General features: G+C 46.7%; 1 long non-coding RNA gene across 3 annotated transcripts in view; it reads left to right on the top strand.

Annotated features, from left to right (window-relative positions):
• Nucleotides 1-23,802, top strand: part of LOC146054579 (uncharacterized) — an 88,170-nt gene that overhangs the window by 45,330 nt on the left and 19,038 nt on the right. Inside the window, exons 1-4 of one of the 3 annotated variants that reach the window (XR_014468264.1) lie at nt 2,235-2,645; nt 5,205-5,340; nt 7,801-7,940; nt 15,620-15,748. This is a non-coding gene — a long non-coding RNA (uncharacterized LOC146054579). Of the gene's footprint in view, nt 1-2,234; nt 2,646-4,148; nt 4,708-5,204; nt 5,341-7,800; nt 7,941-15,619; nt 15,749-23,802 lie in introns of those variants that run through there. The other 2 variants (XR_014468266.1, XR_014468265.1) reach the window with 2 other exon arrangements.

Raw genomic sequence — 23,802 nt, 5'->3', positions numbered from 1 at the left:
TAAACACAGATATTTCTCCATTCCCTGGAGAGAAAGAGAGAAATTGGCCTCACACCCCTTGCTGAAACAGGTAAGGATCATATGGTCGACCTAAAGATTGTCGACAGTCATTTGGTCAACATACTGCAAGGTCGACATGGGTCAAGGTCAACAGGTCATTTGGTCCAAAAAAGCATTAGGTCAAAATGGTCTAGCTCAACATAGGGTTTTGTACTTTTTTTTTTACCCGAATGCCGACACAGTCAACATGGACACAGGATTAAGTGCACCGCATCCCCTCGCATGTCTGGCTGTGCTTGGCACTCTATGTTATTCTCCCACCACACCCTAGTGCAGGCGTTCCCAACCACGGTCCTCAAGGCACACCAACAGTACAGGTTTTAATGATATCCAGGCTTGAGCACAGGTGTCTTAATTAGTACCTGTGATTTGGATTAATCCATCTGTGCTGAAGCCTGGATATCACTAAAACCTGCACTGTTGGTGTGCCTTGAGGACCGTGGTTGGGAACGCCTGCCCTAGTGGATGGTAGGGCATGAAATTCCGCCTGTCGGCACATGTCGGCTCAAAAAACCCCCCAAAAATCCAGTGAAAAACCCAGTCGACCTAGACCATGTTGACCTAATGACCTGTCGACCTAGACCCATGTCGACTTTGCAGTATGTCGACCTGATGACTGTCGACCATCTGATATCGCTGATACAGGTTAATAGATAGAGGCTATCAATCCGAACGGCCTGTAATTGGTATAGCTATCTCACCCCTGCATTACTATATTAAGTATCAATTGGTAATGGGGGAGGCGCACCCAGGAATATGTATTAGACTTGGAAGCAAAGAAAGATAAAGTATTCCTACAAGGGGCAATCTAGGTTAGCATATATTAATGTTCTGATTAATGTTATAGGTACATTAATAAAGTGACCCAAGAAACAGAGAATTGGCTAAAACATGATGTTTATTGAATCATTTATTAAGGACAGCGAAATATTAAAAACATAAGTGAAAAGTGATAAATGTGAAATAAAGTGCATTAGAAAAAAAATTAAAATAAGTCTGTTACGTGTGTGTTATCGGTCATAGCATGTGTGTCTGTAATACTGTTATTAATCTCCACGCAAATATCAATTATTTCTCTAATTAGGCAGTCTTGTAAATTCATCAACAAAGGGACATGTGCACGTTTCAAGATGACGGGTGCAGCAAAATTGTTAGGAATAAAGGTGCGTACACACGGGGCAATATGATCGCTGGCAATATATTGCTAGCAATCATATCAGCAATCATATTGCCCAGTGTCCCGTTTTGTGAAAACGGGAGCGCGCACCCGGCGATTTATCGCTGGTGCACACTCCAATCACTGGCAATATGGTCGCTCAGCAACCATATTCCCAGCTATTTCAGCCCCTATCGCCCCCGTGTGTACACAGCATAATCGCCCCCGGATGACGTCAGCGAACCGGGACCAGGGCGGTCTTTTCGTATGGGCTTAATGGGCACTTGCTCTGGGGCCCCAGGTGTATAAGGGCCATACTCTGATAGCTAAGGATCCCCTTTTTCCAGGGATACCAGAATTTTTAAAATCGGCCCTGGGGAAATGGAGATATCCAACTTCAAAGCAGCAGTCCACATCTGACCTGTTAATTGCACTTCCCAGTCAGAATTCTCAGGTTCTCTCTGACTTAAGGTGCCCATACACGTCTCGATGCGGGCGTGCATTTTGAGCTTAAATAGCACGCATCGCATTCATCCTTGTACATGCGTTGTGCATACAATGCGATGAAAAGCAAGTACAAAAAGTATGTGCAGCACATACTTTTCTCTTTCAATGGTCCTGGTGACACAGCTTCACATTGGGATGTAGGAGGGTCCGCAGGAGCCAGGCACCTATCCTAAAGCTTTTGGAGGGTAGGCTCCTCCCCTACTGCATCCCAGACTCCTCAGTTCGTGTTAGGTGCCCACTGGAGTGGGTGCTATTCTAAAGGGCTGCCGGAGCAGCCGAAGGAGTAGAGTTAGTTAGGGTTTTTATTATTTTATTAACTTTTACACTAGCTAGGTAGGCACAGTGTGAGGATTCTCATTAGTGAATCCTCACACTGCTAGCACAGCAGGAGCTGACAGAAGCGCGTCCTGTCAGCTCACTGTGCACAGGGGAGACGCTGCCTGGCCTCCCTGTGCAGCGCTTACAGCTTCTTTTAAGAAGCTACGAAAACTCCACAGAATGATACTGAGCGCTGATTACCTATTCTACCGACTGTCCAGGATACACAACCAGTTAGAGATGTGTCGTTCGCGAACGATCCGGTTATTTTGAACGGATCCATCAAAAGAACGAGCGAGCCGCCGATCCCAAAATGGTGATCCGGATCGGTTTCGCTTAGCATTACATACAATACAATGCACATTGCATTGCTTGAGCTCAGCACTGCCCCCTTTGGCAGCTGAGATATTTTCTTCTAATTGGCTGCTTGTGCTGCTGCTGCTGCTGCTCTGTCACGTGCAGATCTAGATTCTTCTGAATCTGGAAGCCCTGAGGGAGGTCTGGTGACTACACATCAACAGCAGACTAAGCAGAGCAGAGGCATTGGCACTGGCAGGCATTTCAAGATTGCTTCACCTGAGTTCACCAGTAGTATCACAGAAAGGTGTGTAGTAGAAGTATGAACACACAGACACACAGACATAAATTAGGCAGTGCACATGTGTTTTTGTTTTTTTACTAGATCTCTGTTTGCTGGGCTGTGTAGTACATTTAACTTTAATTTGGAGGGGGAGGGGGCCTTCTTTTAACTTTCATTTGGGGGGGGGAGGGGGGGCTCGGCAATGAGCAAATTTAGTCTCCCTTGGCAGCGAGCAAATTAATACCCCTTTTACACCGCTGCAAAACCCCGGGTCTTCAGCGGGTCAGACCCCTGTCAGCGGCAGTGTAAATGGGACACGCCGTGTCCCTTTACACGGGACTTCTACCCAGGTCCTGGGAACTGGATTGTTCGTCAGACAAGCGTTGGTCAGACAGTCACTAGGTCGACATGCAGAAAGGTCGACATGGGAAAAGGTTGACATGGGAAAAGGTAGACATGGACGTTAGGATGACATGAGGAAGGTCATAAGGTCGACATGGGGTTTTCGCTGTTTTTTGACCCGAATGTCAACACAGTTGACATGGACACAGTTGGAAGTGAGAATCGGACCCTCGCATCGCTCGCAATGCTTTGGGCACAGTGTCTCACTTCGCTCGCCACACTATTATAATCTCACTCCATGCCCTAGTGGAAGGTAGGGCATGAAATACCGCCTGTCGGCACATGTCAGCTCAAAAAACAGTGAAAATCCCCATGTCGACCTTATGACCTGTCGACCTTCCTCATGTTGACCTATAACCATGTCGATCTTGTTCCACGTCGACCTTTCAGCATGTCGATCTAGTGTTGTTGACCTAATGTCGACCTAGATCAGTCGACCAAACGACTATCTATGTTAAGTGCACCACCTAGGTCAGGGTTAGAGAACCTTTGGCCCCAGCTGTTGTTGGACTACACATCCCAGCATTCCCTGCAACAGTGTTATCATGGCCAAATAGCAAATTGTAGCAGGGCATGCTGGGATGTGTAGTCCAACAACAGCTGGAGGGCCAAAGGTTCCCCATCTCTGACCTACGACTTTGCTCTGTTTCTGGACTTCCCTCTTAACGAATGATTGCTATTACCTGTTCTAAACAGGTAAATGGATAAGAAAGGTGTTTCCACACAGGTAATAACAATCAAACATTAAGAGGGAAGTCCAGAAACAGAGCATTGTGTCCCTCCTGGAAAGGGTCATGTTGGGAGGTATGGTACACTAACTCAAACCATAAATAACTGTCTTTTTTACACAAACTGAGCCGCCCAAAGGATCTAGATCTTTTCACTGACCGACCCAGGTCGACCCGGGTCCGCGAAAAGATCCGTTTTGCCCATCTCTACAACCAGTGTCCAACATACAAATTCTCAGTTGAAGTAAAAAAAATTGTGACATCTAGTGGTGCGAATAGGAACTGCAGGCAATCATCCCGATCATCCCTTTTTGTGATCATCCTTTTAGTACATCCGCAAATGGTGCCCTGCATACACAAATACATCCACTATAACCACAAACCCTAGCATACTACACATCCTATAACTAGCGAGTCTACCACATACCGACATCCTAAAAAAGAAACCTCCTCTATTACCCATAACGCCCAGCATAAACACACAACAGCGCACATATACCTGTACCACAGCCGCACAGCATCTGCCATGAGCCTGACGTCTGCCTTGTGTCCCGTGTCCTCGGCTCCTGCAGCAGGAGGTGCTGGGTCGTCCTCTGCTCCGCCTGTTGTGCTGTTATGGGTCGGCCTCTGCTTCCACCCCTGGCTCCTATCAGGCTGGGGATCCTCCTCTATCCTCTCCTCCGCTGGGCTGTCACCTGTCCTCTGAGCAGCTCCTGTCCTTGATGTTACATCGTGTTCTTAACTTACTTTCGGGCAGGCATCTCTAGGGGCAGCTCCGCACCACTGAGGGGGCTTCTACAGGTCTCCAGCTAGGGGTCCTTTGCATGTCCTCCAGTCCTGGTTCCTCGAGAGCGAGTGTCCTCCGCGGTGCCTGCGCACCTTGGTCTCCACTTGCTGCGTCCTCTATCTTCTTCGGAGCAACTTCAGGAGAATCCTCCGGCTGGGTGTGCTCCCAGGTAATTTACCCCCTCAGCACCTTCTTCCTTGAGGTTCTAGTCTTCACCCTCTCGGCTCCTCCACAGGCAGGCACTATGTAGGACACCTCGGCAGCACACATCATTCTGTTCTCTCCGGGTTTGGGGCTCCTTCTGTGGTTGGCAGCTAGTGGGGGCAGCGCGGTTCCCTTCCCTCTGGCAGGTGGCAGCAGTAGGGGACTTGGAGGAGCCTGGCTCTCCTGGCGCCATTCCTGGTCTCACAGCTGCGCAGCCTCCGCTCCTTACAGGTTAGCAGCTCACAGCACTGCACAGGCCCTTGTCCTCTCCAGGGATCACCCTTCCCGGTGCCGGCTCTCTCTGTTGTGGGTTATGCATCGCTGCAGGACCGCCTCTGATCCCCCTGCCCTACCTCTCTATAGTCCCTGTCACTGGCTCACCCGCCATATCCTGTACTGGCTGTATCATATATTTTTATATTTCTTTATACTCAAAGGCTATATATCCCCCTTCCCACACAGATTTAAGTTGTGACTATTTGACACAGTGGCTGCCTTGATAAAGGTACCAGCGGGGACCGAAACGTCAGAAGATCTCTCTTGCAGAAAATAAACTTTGGATTACCTCCTGGTTGTACCTCCATTGAACTACAGACTGGTGAGTGCTGTTTATTCCCCCAGTGGGGGTTCTTTCTGGTATCTATCTATCTAAGGAATTATCCAAGCAGGCAGCGGCACTCCGTGGGCTTAACAATGTGTTTATTGGAGGTGACCGACGTTTCGGGGACTGGATACCCCTTTGTCAAGGTGTACAACGCGTGCGGGTGACACAGCAAACATTTAAATACATACAGCATGTGCATACTCACCATTCCCGTACGTGGAGCGTCCCGGTTGCGTCCAGTGCGGCTTCCGGTGCGGGCGGATGTCAGTGGGCGGAGCCTCACTGCATCATCACGCTCCCCTCTGTTGTAGATGGGTTGCTATGGTGACCCCACCGTATCGCCCACTTCTGTATGACAACCTCCGCTCCAGGATCCGGGTTTGGCTTCTGCCTATAACAACACATAAATGGCACATAAATAACCTACATTAAAACAGTAAAACAATGTTAAAAAATGGTGCAAGTTTGAAGTGTAAATTTCAGATGCCACGGGACTACTGCCCGAGCAATGTTTAAGAAGTGATGTGAAGAAGATGTCACCGCATCTAGCGTGACAATTGTATGGTGTTAACACAGGGATCCGGACGGGTGTGTTACATATGGATCTCTGTATACAATAATAACATGGTCAAACTGATCGCTAATGATCATGTTTGTAAATCGGAGATGTCAGGCTCTAACACATGGGGGAGATGTGCTGTGGGATCTCTATGAATGTGAGAATTACAGGGGCGTGTTGTACCATAAATATCGGCTCCACAAGTGATATATATGCTTCATGTTGTCTTTGAGAACAGAACAGCAGTATAGCGTGTATATATATATACTATGTATACATCGGGGGAAATGTACCAAAATGGATTCGTAGGCAGAAATACGCCTATTTTTTACACATTTGTATTTTTGGGATTTACACACACTTCTTTGTATGTCAAACCGACAGATCGCAATACTATACTTAGACACAACAGCTCGCACCCACGCAACACGGTGGAGAGTCTCCCATACTCAGTTTTTGAGAGTATGCAGGATCACTGATACCGACTCTGAAACCCATCACCAACTGGACATCATGCAGCAGAAGTTCGAGGACAGAGGCTACCCCAGACAGGGCCTACTTAAAGCCAAGGCCAGGGCTCTGGCGTGTGAGCGCATCACTCTTATCACAGGTGCAACACCTAAAGTCATAAAGCCATGTATTCCATGGGTTAATGACTTTAGCTCTGCCAGCCGAGAAACCACCAGCAGAGTAAAAAACTGGTGGGAAATTGTGCGTTCGGATCCCGAGCTACCGGTGTTCAAAGACACTAAGCTGATGCCGAGCTACAAGCGCGGCCCAAACTTGAAGGACCTATTGGTCAAGACCGAGATTACAAATTTTGACACCCCTTCTAGACAAATCAGACCCACCAGAATGGGCTGTTACCGGTGCCTAGGCTGCACAACATGCAGCTTCATGACAGCTTGCACCGAAGTTGCACATCTCTATACGGGTAAAATTTTTTTAAATCAGATGGCCCCTCACGTGCACGACTAAATTTGTTATCTACATCATTTATTGTCCATGTGGAATACATTACATCGGCAAGACCGATTGTGCCATACGGGCAGCCCTTCATTCTGGCTCAGGGGAGCAACCAGTGACCAGGCATTTCGCCAAGGCCAAACATAACATGGCAATGATCAAATATAAGATCATAGACCACATGCCGGTACACATACGGGGTGGCAACCGTTCCAAACAGCTTCTGCAGCTTGAGTCCAAGTGGATTTACAAAATGGACACACTACACCCTAAAGGCCTTAATGACACACTTGGCCTACATAATTTTTTGTAACCATTTTGGTCCACTAACACACAATCATGTCTTCCTTCTTCCTTTTCTCTCCCCCTTGTTAAAGGTACTTGTCATCCCACTGTGTGACACCAGTCCCCCAGCCTTATCGGTGTCCAGGTGACACACCAGGATAACATATAATATACAAGATGCTGGCATTCTGTTGTTGCAATTTCTGGCTTCTGGTGCTATGCGCATACAGTGATGCTGGCTGCATCACCCCACACAGGGCTGTTTTTGCTTATTATAGATACCCAGCAGGGACTCAGTATTTCTCCCTGCATTTAAACCACTCACGCCATAGGGTTTGCACCTCACCCAGCATATGCACTTTGACTTTTGCCCAGTACGGCTCCAATTCGGGGCCGCACGCAGTTATCTTTTTATACGTATACCCTTTTTAAATGTTCGTTTTTTATTATATATGTCTTCTCATTTTTAGCCACTAGATGTCACTATGTAGTCATAATATGGTCATGTCCACTTGTTTTTTTGCATTTTTTATTCACTTGCATCCTCTGAAGTTTTGTGTATGTATGGATGCCTTTGTTGCTTTATGACTTCTGTAGCACGATACTTGTATTCATGCTAATGTGAGCTGCAATCTCTTTCCCAGCCCACCCACGTCACCGCGGGATGACGACCGTGATGACGCGCGGTCAGCTGGACGCCGCCGAACGTGGTGACGTCACTGCTGTGCGCAGTACTCCGGAAACCGGCCTGTGGATGCTCGTGGGGGACGGCTACAGGGAGGGGGTAAGTTAGCGCCTATTTGTTAACATGTCTTATAAATACCCATGCACTTGCACTTTATTCTGTACTTCACCCTGTCTGCATTTTGTCCTGACGACGGGGGTCCGGCCCCCGAAACGTTGACGCCTGTAAGACCACTTATGGAATAAACACGGCCTTTTGATTTCACCAGCATTTGAGTGCCCATTCATTTCGTCATAGTATTCTGTGGGCAGTTCATTGTGGCTGCCCTCTGAAAGCTGGCACCGGGGCAAGCTACACATCTTAGCTCACTTCAGTCCAGAGTGACGGCCCTTCCGGAGATATATATATATATATATATATATATATATATATATATATATATATATATATATATATATATATATATATATATATATAGAACAAAGAGTGGGGTACCCTTTCAATGCGCTAGATAAAGTAGATTGGGCAGCACTCTGTCAGTCCCCCCTGTTAGCAGGGGAAGTGGGGAATAGAAGAAAAAAGATAGAAGACGCGCCACTATTTTATGGAGATCCACCACCAGAAGGATCAAGAAAATATATCGATTGGTCACTGTACAACAGTATTTAATACAATTAATTTAAAAACAAAGTAAAAACATTTTTGCTTGTATGCAGTCAGTTGGTCGAATCGATATAATCAGGAAAAAACTCCCAAGGCGTTTCGTCAAAAAAAATGACTTCCTCAGGGGTAACTTTCTAGGTGGTGGAGAAAGGCCATATTACTAATTTAGTATATACACAATTAAGTAGTTACTTTTTCAATACTGAGAATGTACATACCCTTAGGTAAATGGATAGTGAATGTAAGTTTTCACTCCGGATAGCGGTCTTACTGACAAACTGTACAAAAGTGTGCAAATGGATCCCTTGGAGATCTTAATGCTGGTATCCAGCTGCAACTATAGCATAATAATAGAGTATACAAAGAAAATAAAATACTGTACTCTATTATTATGCTATAGTTGCAGCTGGATAAACCGCCAATGCATCTACCTGGCTACCCCGCTAGTGGGGAGCCAGGGTATACGTATCCCTGCCATGCTTGTGGCTGAAGGAAGTCCGCGAGGCACGCTGCATGCAGCGGCGACCGGATTCTCTGTTACTGTGGTCCCCTTGCAGGCAGGTAGGGCAGGGTGCTACCTGCCTGTCTGACCGCGCTGTACTCTCACAGAACTGAGCCGCGCTGTACTCTCAAAGTACTGAGACGCGCTTTTAGAGCAATCCCACCTGGTTCCCTGCTAACAGGGACCCGGGGGCATACTTACCCCTGTAGCTGCTGTACGCGCCGAGGCTTGCGGTCCGCGAGGTGCGCTGCATGCAGCGGCGCCGGGGACCCCGGAACGGTGGTTCTGTCAGCCAGGTTCCGGAGGCAAGCTGCAAGCAGCTGCAACCGGTCCCTCAACAGCGCCCTCGTCGCAGGCAGATAGGGACAGGGACTATCTGCCTGTGTAGATCTTAAAAATCCGGAAAAATAAAGAAAAAATTAGAAAAGCCCAAGAGTGAGCTAACAATGCGCCCAGCTCCCGCAGGGCACATGCTAAGACTGCCTAGGAGAGGAAGTAGAAGGGGAGGAGTTAGTCACTGTTAATTTATTCTAAAGTGCCCAAGCTCCCTGTGGTCGCCCTTCTATTCCCCACTGTAACTCTCCAGTGTCACCTAGTGGAGGAAAGAGAAATAATGATGCAGCTGATAAACCTCCCATTCTCGGGTTACATACATGAGGATAAGATTGAATTAAGCACAAAGATGATAACAAGAGCCGGATGCCCCCCGACAGTCACTATACCGACATTGGAATCCCGACTGCTAAATGCCCGATGAGCCACCGAACCTGCACGGGGCTTCTTTGCGCTCGCTCCCTTGTCAGAGTACCGGTAGTCAGTAAATGTTAGGTAAAACCACAATTAGAAGCCAAATTACAGTATAAGTTGGCTGGGGGCGGGGTCTAATGTTGAGTCTGTTCCGCCACACCCCCTGAAAGCGGCCTGCGGTTGCTTCTCCCAGAGAGGATATTGACAAAGAACCAAGCAATCATCTCCCGGCATTATGCTAGCGCAGCTGTAAAACAACAGAAACTGCTCTAAATGCTTCTTAATCTTCTTCTTTTATCTCTGTCCAAGACGATGGATCCCTAGATCATGCACATGACATTCTAGGGCAGTGGTTCCCAACCGTGGTCCTCAAGTACCCCCAACAGTGCACGTTTTCCAGGTCACCCAGCAGGTGCACTCATTATTCAGACACATTTTAAAAGATCCACAGGTGGAGCTAATTATATCACTTGTGATTCTGTGTGGAGACCTGGAAAATGTGCACTGTTGGGGGTACTTGAGGACCAGGGTTGGGAACCACTGTTCTAGGGCAGTCATGTCCAACCTGCGGCCCTCCGGCTGTTTGCGAAACTACAAGTCCCATCATGCCTTGCCATAGTTTTGCTATTAGCGAGTGCTAAAACTATGGCAAGGCATGCTGGGATGTGTAGTTTCACAGGAGCTAGAAGGCCGCAGGTTGTACATGCCTGCTCTAGAGCGTAAGCCAGTTTTGGCAGTCACATATAGTAGGTGGGGTCTAATGAACGATACGACCATATTGCTAACACTATCAGTTCTTATACTACTACTCCCAGCATCCGCCGCCATACACTACTTTCCTATATACAGTTTCCCAGAGTGTTTGTGCCACAATAAATATAACAAAAGGCATTGTAACCCCTCCGCATCATTTCAGCCGAGTCGGGTGCGGTCCGAAAGGGCCACCCCGGGGGGGGGGGGGGGGGGGGCGCGGTGCAGTGTCCGCAGGTTGGGGGGGGGGGGGGGGGGGTCACAGGCAGCCTGCACTGCTGTCTGCTATACCCTGCAGACAGCAGTAGCAGAGGAGGTGAATGGATGCCTGTGAGCGGCATCCATTCACCTCCCGGACAAGGGGTGGACGGGGGCTGGGGGCAGCCCAGCAGATTACCTTAGTGCTGGGCTTGCCCCCAGCGCAGCATTCCGGGTCCTGGCGGCGGCGATCGGAGATGACATAATCTCCAAGCGGCAGGGGGGATGCGACAGTGGTGTAAAAGGGTGCAAACGCAGGGTCACACCCGGCTTGAAGCAGGGATCAAAAACCCGGATGCGACCTGGCGTTTTTGGTATAAAAGGGGTGCTATAAACAAGTCTATGAATCTGATGTAGATCACTTTTCTTTGTGGTTACAACATACTTCCCTCCAATTGAAAACTACAATCAGGAAAATTACAGTAGGATGCGCCAAGCGCCTTTGTAAGGGGCGTGTCACACAGTGCCCAAAGGGCGTGTCTAACTCCACATGGAGCAGTACGGATGGTGTAATGGTTAGCATTACTGCCTCACAGCACTGGGGCAGGGACTGATGTGAATGTTCAAGTATTCTCTGTAAAGCTCTGTGAAATATGTGTGTGCTATATAAGAAACTGTTAATAAATAAATAAACCTATGGGCGTGTCTATGCCTAAATGCTTCTTGTGAGATATTTCTATAGAACATTAAGTCTATAGAATTTTTGAAAGGTTTTTTTTTTTGAAAGAATGATTTTTATTTCAAAGCATCATATAGATAGAACCATACATTGCCTGAATAAAAGTATGCAGACTTCCAGCAACAGTACAGAAAACTAAATGTAGAGGGTGATTCAGACCTGCTTGATTGGCTGCAAGTAACTTTTTCGGTACATCTTTCTAGTATGGCGTAGGACAGTGGTTCCCAAACTTTTTTTAAATCCCAACACCCAAGAGCAGTGGTTCTCAACCTCGGTCATCAGGACTCCCCAACAGTGTACATTTTCCAGGCCTCCATGCAGGATCACAGGTGAAATACTTTGCTCCACCTGTGATCTTTTAAAATGTGTCAGTGAATAATGAGTGCACCTGCCGGGTGACCTGGAAAACGCAGACTGTTGGGGGGTCCTGAGGACCGAGGTTGGGACCCACAGACCTAGAGAGAGTATACAGTAGTGAAGAGTTTTCATAAAAGTGTAGAAAGAGGTGTTTATATAAAGAAGGGGCAACATGCATGGGTAGAAATATTTGTGAACTGAACGTAGCAGCTGCCGGGTGAGTTGGCGGGGTACCACAGGCGATTCACCACCCTAGCAGATGGGGGCCTTAAGAGCTGCAGAGTTATTCAAGTTGGGTCAAAATCTGCGCTAGTCCTCTTGTTGCGAACCACGGTGAAGGCAGATACATCTGACCATATCACCCTCCTTCTGTCATCCGTAGGACACAGAAATTAGTGTTCCTGCCCTTTTTGTGTCTGGGACTTTGCGCCCTTCCGCTGCCGCCCTGGTGCGCTGACACCCCGTTGCAAACTTTCTCATCCGCCCCCCCTGCATGCACTGAAACGCTGATGAGCTCTCTGCTGAAAGCTGTGTGTCTGTTGTTACAGATGTAGCCCGCCACCGTCCCCCATGCTGTTACCACTGATGAAGTCCTGAGAAGTGAGCGGCATGGCAGCTCTTTAAAGTGACAAATCCCCCCCCCCCGCCACAACGCTAAGCTGCTCTCTGCTAGCAGTGGCTGTCAGCTCTTCCTGCCGGCTAAGCCCTCCCTCCACAGACAGGAGGGCTTGCTGGGGTTGCTTTTCCCATTCTGGGTAACAAGGATATAATACCTCCTGGGCAACGAGCATGAAACCTTCTTGGCAACTAAGCATAAAACCTTTGGCATTGAGTAAGAAACCCCTGGCAATGAGCATGTAGGTAAGAAGCTCTTATGTGCCATCATATGTAGTCGCTGTTAAGGTGTGTGATGGGTATTACAGTGTGGGTCATCATGTGTGATGGGCATTACAGTGTGGATCATCGTGTGTGATGGGCATTACAGTGTGGGTCATCGTGTGTGATGGGCATTACAGTGTGGGTCATCGTGTGTGATGGGCATTACAGTGTGGACCGTCATCATGTGCGATGGGCATTACAGTGTGGGCCACTATCATGTGCGATGGGCATTACAGTGTGGGTCATCATGTGCGATGGGCATTACAGTGGGTGCCATCATGTGTGATAGGCATTACAGTGTGGGTCATCATGTGCGATGGGCATTACAGTGGGGGCCATCATGTGCGATGGGCATTACAGTGTGGGTCATCATGTGTGATGGGCATTACAGTGTGGGCTATCATGTGTCATAGGCATTACAGTGTGGGACATCATGTGCGATAGGCATTACGGTGTGGACAACCATCATGTGCGATGGGCATTACAGTGTGGGCCATCATGTGCGATAGGCATTACGGTGGGGGCCATCATGTGTGATGGGCATTACAGTGTGGGCCATCATGTGTGATGGATATTACAGTGTGGGCCATCATATGTGATGGGCATTACAGTGGGGGCCATCATGTGTGATGGGCATTACAGTGTGGGCCATCATGTGTGATGGGCATTACGGTGTGGGCCATCATGTGTGATGGGCATTACAGTGTGGGCCATCATGTGTGATGGGCATTACAGTGGGGGCCACCATGTGTGATGGACATTACAGTGTGGGCCATCATGTGTGATGGGCATTACGGTGGGGGCCACCATGTGTGATGGACATTACAGTGTGGGCCACCATGTGTGATGGACATTACAGTGTGGGCCATCATGTGTGATGGGCATTACGGTGGGGGCCACCATTGTGTGTGATGGGGCCAAACAAACATATCAAATAAAAGAGATGCTCCGAACAATGGGCGTTTCCGCCACACTCACATCCCCCAACGAGGCTCAGTGCCATCTTCCCGGCCTTGGGTTCTCCAGAGAATTGCATCCCACAGAATTCGGTGCGACTGCGGCTCTGCGCCATTATATTGGATGGAAGCCTGCGCTTTGCATGCTCCGCTGCGCACTCTGCTGTAATTGTTTTTTTTTTTTCTACTGGACTCCTGTGCATACTGTGACTACTGGCCATACTCCACTGTGACTGCTGGCCATACCCCACTGTGTATACATTACTGTGACTGCTGCTCGTAACCCCATTGTGTATACATTACTGTGACTGCTGGCTTTAACCCCACTGTGTATGCGATACTGTAACTGCTGGCCATACCCCTCTGTGTATACGTTACTGTGACTGCTGGCTTTAACCCTACTGTGTATACGATGCTGTAACTGCTGGCTATACCCCTCTGTGTATATGTTACTGTGACTGCTGGCCATACCCCACCTGCCACCTGTCGACCCAACGGTGTCGACCTAATGACTGTCGACCTAAGTGGTGTCGACAATACGACCATATCCCGTAAAGTGGCTGCTGGCAATACCCCACTAGTGTTCACACTCTGATTTTTTTAGGGCAGGGCGCTGACCATCAGGCAGAGCACTTTTTCAATCGAAAGAGCACATTTTATACTAGAAATTTACATCAGAAACAGCAAAAATTATAAGAATGATGCCCATTACACATTGTCATATTCTGCTATGGCCATTACATATTCTGTCGCAATGAAAACACATTATACCACACACCGTAATACCCATTACACATTATACCGCACACACCATAATGCCCATTACACATTATACCACACACCATAATGCCCATTACACATTATACCACACACCGTAATACCCATTACACATTAAAACAAAATACCATAATGCCCATTACACATTATGCCACACACCCATTACACATTGTCATACTGATCTATGTCCATTACATATTCTGTAATAATGACAACTACACGTTATATCACACAACAAAATACCCATTACACATTATACCACACACCATAATGCCCATTACACATTATACCACACCGTAATACCCATTACACATTGTCATGCTGTGCTATGTCCATTCCATTTTCTGTCATAATGACAGCTACACATTATGGCATACACTGTAATACCTCTTATACATTATACCACACACCCTAATACCCATTACACATTGTCATACTGAGCTATGTCCATTACATATTATGACCTAATGACATCACACATTATGGCACACACTGTAATGACTCTTACACATTACACCACACACCATAATGCCTCTTACACATTATGGCATATACTGTAATGCCTCTTATACATTATACCACACAATGTAATACCCATTACACATTATACCATGCACCACAATGGCCATTACACATTATACCACACACCGTAATACCCATTACACATGATGGCACACACCGAAAGTTCTCAGCGGCACGTCAACGAGGTGGGGGGCAGCGCAAGGGCGCAGAGTGCCACACACAAAAAGGGCAGGGAGCATTTTGAGGTTTTAAAAACGGGCAGGGTGCAGCACCCTGTAACAGAAGCTTAGAAGGAACACTTGTGATATTATGCTGGGTACACATTGGGTAGCTGGAAATGGGGAACGTGCATCATTATTATAGAACAATGTTTATTCATAATCTTTCTGTGGCTGATATACCAGACATAGCCAAGCGATGTTCATAAAACATTCAGTGATTTGACTCTTTCCTTTATGGTGAAATGCCATTGGTAATCAAGATGTATATCCAATACAGATCAATCCCTGTATTTAATGTGTCCATTATGTGCTTGGTTGCATTACAGAGGAACATATTAGGCCCATGAGTACGTTACCTCAGGGCATAAATATCCCATTTTTCTTTTGTTAGGATGTTGAGCTACCACATTAGTCAGCCTTACTAATATAGTTATATACTCATGTGTTTGTGTATGTCTCCTGGATAGGGAGCTGAACAGTATGGGCATCTGGTACCGAATGGGAAGGGTTCCAAGAGCCCCAGAATCTCCGCAGCCCTCAACACCTTCCTCCCCATCTGCTGTGGTGACGTCGGCATCTGCTCCAAACCTCCCGAGGTAGGTACTTGTGTAGACGTTTTGTTTGAGCCAAGTGTTAAGGCCCATACACACTTGAAGATTTTCATTTCAAAAGACTTTGCCAAAATCTCTGAAAGATATATTTGTCACCAAAGTAGTGCGTACACACTGAGCTATTTTCCCCAAAGAGCAAGAGATTTTCAGGAGGTGAAAGACTTTGCTGAAAATCTTTCATATAAAAGGCTATTTACATAATGGACAGGGTTTGTATTCCAAGGGTGGGAGCAGGGGCCATTTTATTCAGTGCATTTCTGTTCTAGGGGCCTGATTCAGAACTGATCGCTATGCTGTGTATATTCGGAGCCCAGCAAACAGGTAAACGCTACCTGACTCTGCTCCGACTGGGCAAAATCCCGCCCATGTGCACAACTACCATTTAATTTGCCACCGTGCACGTAGGGAGAAATCCATTCACCTTCCCCAGCAATGTATACATTACCGCCACAACAAAATATACATTGGGGGGCAGTGGCGGTGGTAACATATACATTGTTGACCTGCGCCAGCAGTGTATACATTAACGCCATAAAAATATACATTGATGGCCAGTGGCAGTGGTCTCATATACATTGCTGGTCTGCTCCAGCAGTGTTTACATTAATAACTATTATCACTATACATTAGTGCGCAGCAGTGCCTAAAGTGGAAAAATTTGCTTCCCTGACTCTTCCCCCCCCCCCCCCCCCCAATTATGTCACAGCCACACTGTCAGGAAAAGAATAATGTGGCCACATAATACCACCCCTGATTCAAATGATGCCCCACAGTGCAAAACAACCCAACACCTAATAAAAACTGAACATTTTGTGCCAAAAATTTTAGGGCATGGCTTTATGGGTCAGGGACACAGAAATGCACACAGTAATGCAAATTACACATTATGCCACACACCGTAATGTCCATTATACTATATGCCAAACACGGTAATGCCCATTTCACAATATGCCAAACATGGTAATGCCCATTTTTTATTATGCCACATAAGTGCCGCTTACATACATGCTCATTGCCAGGTTTTACATTCTCAGTGCCAGGGGTAACATGCCCAGTGCCAGAGGTGTGCACTGTGTGGGAAAGGAGACAGCAGGGCAGAGCGGTGGGAAACCCGGATGTCTCAGAACATCCGTGGTGCGGCTATTTCAAATGACTTGCGAGCCAATCGGTGCTCGCGGCCCGGCAGCTCCTCATTTGTTGCCGTCCCGCGAGCTCTGATTGGCTCACGAGCCGTGAGTTGGCACATAATTTTAAAATAGCTACGCCACGGACGGATGGACCTTCTCTGAGACATCCTGATTTCCCACCGCTCTGCCCGGCTGTCAGCTGTTTAGCGATGCGGACGGAGGCGGAACCATTCCACCTCCAAAATAAAACTGATGGAACGCAGTTCCGCCCAGTTCCTGCTCCCTTTAACCCTTGTGGGCAGTGGTGCCCATAATATATACATTGCTGGCCTGTATCAACAATGTATATATTACTGGCTTGTAAGTAACATTGGTGGGCAGTGATGCCACTAAAATATACATTGCTGGCATGTGCCAGCAATGTATATATTACTGGCTAATTCATAATTATTTGTGGGCAGCAAGCAAATTAATAATCATTGGTGCCCAGTGGTGCCAATAATATATACATTGCTGGCCTGTGCCAGCAATGTATATATTACTGGCTTATAAGTAACATTACATTGGTGGCAAGTGGTGCTAGCAATATATACATTGCTGGCATGTGCCAGCAATGTATATATTACTGCCTTAAAAATGTAACATTGGTGCCCAGTGGTGCTAGCAATATATACATTGCTGGCTTATGCCAGCAATGTATATATTACTGCCTTAAAAATGTAACATTGGTGCCCAGTGGTTCCAGCAATATATACATTGCTGGCATATGCCAGCAATGTATATATTACTGCTTTAAACATAAAACATTGGTGGCCAGCAGTGCCCCCTGCTCAGTGCTCTGTGTTAAGCATAGCAGGGGGGGCGTGGCCAGCAGAGTGTGTTGCCGGGTGAGGGAGAAGTGCTCTGTGGTGAGCACTGAGCAGGAGGGCGGGACAAGCAGACAGGCAGGGACTCGGAGCAGGATGCATGGAGCCGGCGCAGCAGCACTTGGACAGGGTGAGTATTATGACAGGCGGGGGCGGGGGGCGGCGCGGCGGTCCGCCGGGCTGAAAGTGGTTAATCTTTCAGCCCGGCAGGCGTACACACATGGCGATGATGGATGAAAAACCACTTTCCTAGCGATTATGCGGGAGCGCGCATCATCGCTAGTCGGCAATCTCCGGGGCATACACACTGGGCGATTTTCGGCCGAAAATCGCTCAAAACTGCTGTTTTGAGCGATTTTCAGCTGAAAATCGTCAAGTGTGTATGGGCCTTCACTATTCGGCCCAAATGTCAAATGCAATAAAGATACGTTACTGTCCTCCTTATACTACACACTTGCCGGTCCTTTCTCACAGAACCACGGGCTGCTAAGAGGCCCAGATATCACTGGGAAGGGACAGCGAGCTGCGGGACTGTAATATTACCAGGTCTTTATTACTCTACAGAGAATGCTTCATTCATTAGGACAGGCATGTCCAAACTATGGCCCTCCAGCTGTTGTGAAACTACACATCCCAGCATGCCTTGCAATAGTTTAACATTCCCTAAAAGCAAAACTGAGGCAAGGCATGATGGGACTTGTAGTTTCACAACAGCTGGAGGGCCATAGTTTGGACATGCTTGCATTAGGACCTAATGCTTGTGTTGACCCTATGACCCATACCCGTCTTATGCTGGGCATACACTATGCAATGTCTGTCAGACCAGCAGATATACGCTATGAGATAGTAGTGTATGGCCACATGATCCGGGTTCCTTCCCTGTAGAGGGAACATTTCCCCATGCCTCCCCTGTGACAGAACAGGTGAAAGGATGGGCGCTCAGTTTGGAATGTTGGAAAATGTCTCTTGCCCGACAGGCCGATCATCGCTTATTGGTTGCAGCTACCCAATGCACTCATTGGCCGGATCCACTGATAATCAGCCAGTCAGGACAATGATTGCATAATGTATTTATATGTATTACAGGAACTTTTCTTGTATGAAGTAAAGGGACGCTGTTTGTAACCATATGTTCTTGTAATCACATTACACTCTTGTTACAGTACATGTTTGTTACAGCCTTGACCCATGTTGGATGAAGTGTGTAAACTCTTACAATCACGGGACACACTGTCTGTATTATGGATGTTTCTGAGTAGTGCCTGGGTGCACCATGCGATGCCCGGAACTGCTCCGTACTGTGGATGCGTCTGCCGGCTTCTTCCTTCATAGTAGCTTTCAGATGGAAACTGATTCAGACGTATCTTCTGTACCCAGCATGAAGTGGGTCCGAGCCCAGATACTAATGATGACTGCAGTGGGCGGGACAGGCTTTCACGTGTGGATTGTTAGTGTACACGGGAGACTCCCGCATTACCATATGGAATTCAGCAATGGCGCGGATGAGTCAGATTTACACCCTCTCCCGGTGACAATATACATATTATTCAGTTATTTAATAGACCAAATTTTCAATTGTTTTTTTTTTCTCATTTACCCACATTCCAATGTCCATGGGGGAAGCCTTGTTATCTGTGCAGAACAATCAATAACATATTCTGAATATTCGCTTACTGATTTGTGATGACCCGTCACCGTGGCAGCACCTGACCGTAGCCTGGTGACTTACCTGGGTATCCAGTAAGTGAGGTCAGATATCTGTAATGTGCTAAATCAGGGAATAAATAGTATGGTGACAGCAGGTACAGTCCGATATATAGGACCTAATCTGTCCATGAGTCGGTCCGCTCAGTATAGCTGTAAGTACAGTACATGCTGAGCAGCTTTATGTGACTGCTACAGTAAGTACAGCACATGCTGAGCAGCTTTATGTGACTGCTACAGTAAGTACAGCACATGCTGAGCAGCTTTATGTGACTTCTACAGTAAGTACAGTACATGCTGTCAGCTTTATGTGACGGCTACAGTAAGTACAGTACATGCTGTCAGCTTTATGTGATGGCTACAGTAAGTACAACACATGCTGAGCAGCTTTATGTGACTGCTACAGTAAGTACAGCACATGCTGAGCAGCTTTATGTGACTTCTACAGTAAGTACAGTACATGCTGTCAGCTTTATGTGACGGCTACAGTAAGTACAGTACATGCTGTCAGCTTTATGTGACGGCTACAGTAAGTACAACACATGCTGAACAGCTTTATGTGACTGCTACAGTAAGTACAGCACATGCTGAGCAGCTTTATGTGACTGCTACAGTAAGTACAGTACATGCTGAGAAGCTTTATGTGACTGCTACAGTAAGTACAGCACATGCTGAGCAGCTTTATGTGACTGCTACAGTAAGTACAACACATGCTGAGCAGCTTTATGTGACTGCTACAGTAGGTACAGCACATGCTGAGCAGCTTTATGTGACTTCTACAGTAAGTACAACACATGCTGAGCAGCTTTATGTGACTGCTACAGTAAGTACAACACATGCTGAGCAGCTTTATGTGACTGCTACAGTAAGTACAGCACATGCTGAGCAGCTTTATGTGACTTCTACAGTAAGTACAGTATATGCTCTCAGCTTTATGTGACGGCTACAGTAAGTACAGTACATGCTGAGCAGATTTGTGTGACTGCTACAGTAAGTACAGCACATGCTGAGCAGCTTTATGTGACTGCTACAGTAAGTACAGTACTTGCTGAATAGCTTTATGTGACGGCTACAGTAAGTACAGTACATGCTGTCAGCTTTATGTGATGGCTACAGTAAGTACAACACATGCTGAGCAGCTTTATGTGACTGCTACAGTAAGTACAGCACATGCTGAGCAGCTTTATGTGACTTCTACAGTAAGTACAGTACATGCTGTCAGCTTTATGTGACGGCTACAGTAAGTACAGTACATGCTGTCAGCTTTATGTGACGGCTACAGTAAGTACAGTACATGCTGTCAGCTTTATGTGACGGCTACAGTAAGTACAACACATGCTGAGCAGCTTTATGTGACTGCTACAGTAAGTACAGCACATGCTGAGCAGCTTTATGTGACTTCTACAGTAAGTACAGTACATGCTGTCAGCTTTATGTGACGGCTACAGTAAGTACAGTACATGCTGTCAGCTTTATGTGACGGCTACAGTAAGTACAACACATGCTGAACAGCTTTATGTGACTGCTACAGTAAGTACAGCACATGCTGAGCAGCTTTATGTGACTGCTACAGTAAGTACAGTACATGCTGAGCAGCTTTATGTGACTGCTACAGTAAGTACAGCACATGCTGAGCAGCTTTATGTGACTGCTACAGTAAGTACAACACATGCTGAGCAGCTTTATGTGACTGCTACAGTAAGTACAGCACATGCTGAGCAGCTTTATGTGACTTCTGCAGTAAGTACAGTACATGCTGTCAGCTTTATGTGACGGCTACAGTAAGTACAGTACATGCTGAGCAGCTTTATGTGACTGCTACAGTAAGTACAACACATGCTGAGCAGCTTTATGTGACTGCTACAGTAAGTACAGCACATGCTGAGCAGCTTTATGTGACTGCTACAGTAAGTACAACACATGCTGAGCAGCTTTATGTGACTGCTACAGTAAGTACAGCACATGCTGAGCAGCTTTATGTGACTTCTACAGTAAGTACAGTATATGCTCTCAGCTTTATGTGACGGCTACAGTAAGTACAGTACATGCTGAGCAGATTTGTGTGACTGCTACAGTAAGTACAGCACATGCTGAGCAGCTTTATGTGACTGCTACAGTAAGTACAGTACTTGCTGAATAGCTTTATGTGACTGCTACAGTAAGTACAGTACATGCTGAGCAGATTTACGTGACTGCTACAGTAAGTACAGCACATGCTGAGCAGATTTATGTGACGGCTACAGTAAGTACAGCACATGCTGAGCAGCTTTATGTGACTGCTATAGTAAGTACAGGACATGCTGAGCAGCTTTATGTGACTGCTACAGTAAGTACAGCACATGCTGAGCAGCTTTATGTGACGGCTACAGTAAGTACGGTACATGCTGAGAAGCTTTATGTGACGGCTACAGTAAGTACGGTACATGCTGAGAAGCTTTATTTGACTGCTACAGTAAGTACAGTACATGCTGAGCAGATTTATGTGACTGCTACAGTATGTAATGCATATGCTGAGCAGATTTATGTGATTGCTACAGTAAGTACAGCACATGCTGAGCAGCTTTATGTGACTGCTACAGTAAGTACAGTACATGCTGAGCAGCTTTATGTGACTGCTATGAGGCATGGAAGTAAAGCTACTAGACTATAACACAAGTCAGTATATAGCTGTATACGCACTGGATGATGTCTGTACCCAGCGGCATCCTCCGAGATGGGACCCGGTGGGGTGCTGGCATCGGCTAGTGCATACACACTTTTGTTAATGCCAGCCGCAACGAGCGACGGTGGGGGTGCAGGCTCCATGTTACATTGCTGACAAGTTGTGTGAGTGCACATCATCAGCATTGTGCGTACACACTAGACCAGGGGTAGCCAACTTCAGTCCTCAATAGCTACCAACAATTCACATTTTTCAGAGCACCTAGCTTGTGCACAGGTGCACGCATTACTCAATGACACATTTTAAAAGATCCATAGGTGGAGCTAATTACTTCATTTGTGATTCTATGAGGAAACCTGGAAAACACGCACTGTTGGTAGCTCTCGAGGACTGGAGTTGGCTACCCCTGCATTAGACTAGATCAGGCATTCCCAATCACGGTCCTCAAGGCACATCAACAGTGCAGGTTTTAGTGATATCCAGGCTTCAGCACAGATGGTTTAATTAGAATCCCTCAGATACTAATTAAGTCACCTGTGCTCAAGCCTGGATATCTACAAAACCTGCACTGTTGGTGTGCCTTGAGGACTGTGATTGGGAATGCCTGGACTAGATTTTGGTTCTGTTTTTCCGATCCATCGGTTCCTGCTAAAGTATTTAAAATGTCACCTGATGCTATATATGTCACCTGATGCCACTTATGTCACCTGATGCTATATATGTCACCTGATGCTATATATGTCACCTGATGCTATATATGTCACCTGATGATAACATATTGGTGAGATTTAATAGGATGAGAGATTCAAAAAGTGAGAGATTTGGTAAGAAATCTCCAGGTTTTTTTAAAGCGGCAATCATTTACACTGCAAAACCAGTTTGATTTTGCCGTGTAAATGATTGCCACTTTAGAAAACTGGAGATTTCTTACCAAATCTCTCACTTTTTGAATCTCTCATCCTATTAAATCTCACCCATTGTATTAACTTCCAAAAATGAAGAGGATTTCCCAGATATTAGGGGATTCTAGCAATAAAACATTAGTATGGGCTGGATGGTGTAATATTATTAATGAAACTTCCTGTCGGCAGATGTGAGATTGAGTGTGACCTCACACATTAACCATATTTGCTAGTGGATAAAATCTAACTTATCTAAAATAACGACACGGACAACAGTAATGCCATTAAAATCAGTCAACCTTTTTATTTTGTAACATTTTAAATAACTATGGTGGCAGAGAGAAAGAACGGTCAGTTTACCAGTGACATAAGCCAATTGGCCAGTACACCACAATAGGCCAACTAGACAGTCAGTGGCCCTGACCCCCAGTAGGGTAGGTCACACTAGATCAGTGTATTAGAAAGAGGGGTGCCGGATGACTGCCCGGCAATCGGGATCCTGACGGTAAGTGTACCAACATAGGAATTGCGACTGCCGGTGCTCTGACATGGGGGATCCCAACTGACAGGGTCTATTCTCCCTTGTGGGGTCCATGACCCCCATAGAGGGAGAATAGAACCTGTGGCGAGCCACCGAGCCTGCAAGGGGCTTCTTTGCGCTCACCCCCTTGTCAGAGCACTAACTGGCAGTCGGGATTCCGATGTCGGTAAACTGACTGTCATGATCCCGATTGTTGGACAGTCATACCACACCCTGAAAAGAGAGCGCTCCTCCATA

The sequence above is a fragment of the Crinia signifera genome, unplaced genomic scaffold (genome assembly GCF_055691185.1).
Source record: "Crinia signifera unplaced genomic scaffold, ASM5569118v1 HAP2_SCAFFOLD_253, whole genome shotgun sequence".
NCBI lineage: Eukaryota > Metazoa > Chordata > Amphibia > Anura > Myobatrachidae > Crinia > Crinia signifera.
This window is presented reverse-complemented; position numbering and strand designations above follow the sequence as displayed.